The 2,001-nt window shown below is 38.5% G+C and overlaps 1 non-coding gene across 1 annotated transcript; it reads left to right on the top strand.

The window, feature by feature from the left end:
- Window positions 1-1,435: 1,435 nt before the first annotated feature.
- On the top strand, window positions 1,436-1,577 carry LOC133774088 (U4 spliceosomal RNA). Its single transcript, XR_009868045.1, has one exon. It is a non-coding gene; the product is annotated as a U4 spliceosomal RNA (small nuclear RNA).
- The last annotated feature ends 424 nt before the right edge of the window (window positions 1,578-2,001 follow it).

The raw sequence follows: 2,001 nt of genomic DNA on the forward strand, positions 1-2,001 counted from the left end.
GTGTCAGGGAGTGAGTGGTGAGTGAAGGCAGAGGCCTCAGACATGACAGCTCACTGCTGTAAACAGTGCACACTTCCGTGACATTCAACTCATTTCGTATCTTCTTTCTTCAATAAGCAGTTAATCTTAATTTACTGTAAATCTTTTGTTTTATAAACGTACATTTTTAAGCTTTTTTATTGTTTCATATTAACACAGCTTAACATGTGCACTAAGAAGCAATACAAAAATATTTTCTTTATCTTATCCTATAAGCTTTTGACTATTCAAAACAATTATTTTTACCTTAAACTTTTTTGTTGTTGAAAATTAAGATAGACACACACATTAGCCTATGACTACATAAGGTCAAGATTGTCATTTTCATTTCCCACTCTTGTGGTGCCAGGTGGTAAATTAGGTTTATTTTTCCTCTAATGGCCTTCTAGTGTTCCTAAGAGTAGCTATTAAAATTTTTATTTTTTCCCTTTTTATTTGTGGTTCCATTTTTACCATGTATTAAGGTCTCTTATATACACGGGTCCGCCTCTGATCTCTCCTCTCTGTTTTATTGGTCTACTTTGCTGCCATTACCATGCTGATTTAATTAATATGACTCTTTGGGACATGTTAATAATAGCTATGATATGCTTCCCTTATAGTTGCTGTTCTTTGTTTTTACAATGACTTGGCTTTTGAGGACTTTCACTCTTTCTTTCTCCTTTGAAAATTAAAATATAATTTACATATCATAGCTTAAAAATTTGTAGTAGCATAGCACACATAGAGGAAAGCACACACATCATTACTGTACAGTGCTATGCATTTTCACCAGATGAACATATTTCCATAATTGCATTCAAATTAAGAAACTCAATGTTGCCCAGAAGATCTTAGCTGGATTTGTTGCAGTTTTAACTGAAGGAGGTGGTAAAGGTTTAAACAACAGCAAAAAAAAAAAAAAAAAGACAAATGAATGGGCCATAGAATGATTTCCTTTTTAGCTGAAACAAAAGTGTATCTTTTCAAAAATGAGCTTCCACTGATATATATGCTTGATATTCCATAATGAATACATGGAATCTCTGTGCACGTAGTTGGAATGCAATTTATAGTGGGCTTCTAGCTTTTCTCTCTTTTATTTATTTTAAAATTTATTTATTTACTTTTATTTGGAAGGCAGAGAGATAACTTTCCATCTACTGGTTCACTCCCTAAATTCTCACAACAGCCAGGACTAGGCCACTTTGCAGTCAGCAGCCCAGAACTCAATCCAGGTCTCTCATCTCATGTGGGTAGCAGAAACCTAACTACTTGAGCTGTCATCTACACTACAAGGTGCACATTAGCAGGAAAATGAAATGAGAAGCAGAGCCAGGACTTGATGCCAGGCACTCTGATACAGGATGCAGGCGTCCTAAGCAGCAATTTAACTGCTATACCAAATACCAACCCCAGATTTGCACAGCGGCAGTATATCATAGCCAATGAGGTTTATCCGAGGTGCGATTATTGCTAATTGAAAACTTTTCCCAAATGCCGGCACCTTCTTCTCTCTCTCTCTCTCTCTCAAAGAGTTTTTTATTATTTATTTTAAAGGCAGATCTACAGATCTACAGAGAGAGAGGTCTTCCATCTGTTGGTTCACTCCCTAGTTGGCCGTAATGGCTGGAGCTGGGCCCATCTGAAGCCAGGAGCCAAGCGCTTCTTCCAAGTCTCCCATGCAGGCACAGGGGCCCATGTACATGGGCCATCTTCTACTGCTTTCCCAGGCCATAGCAGAGAGCTGGATTGGAAGTGGAGCAGCCGGGACTCAGACCAGCACCCATATGACCAGCACTGCAGGCAATGGCTTTACCCTCTATGCCACAGCGCTGGTCTCCATTTTCTCTCTTTTTAAAAAATCAACTTAATGTGGGAGCTAGTTTTAAATATATATGGCCAGTTAATCATTTGATATTGTAAATGACTGGCTCCCAGGACAGATGAAGCAAGTGCTGTCTGACCTTACCCTGGGATAAC

Source organism: Lepus europaeus, chromosome 14 (genome assembly GCF_033115175.1).
Source record: "Lepus europaeus isolate LE1 chromosome 14, mLepTim1.pri, whole genome shotgun sequence".
NCBI classification, from domain to species: domain Eukaryota; kingdom Metazoa; phylum Chordata; class Mammalia; order Lagomorpha; family Leporidae; genus Lepus; species Lepus europaeus.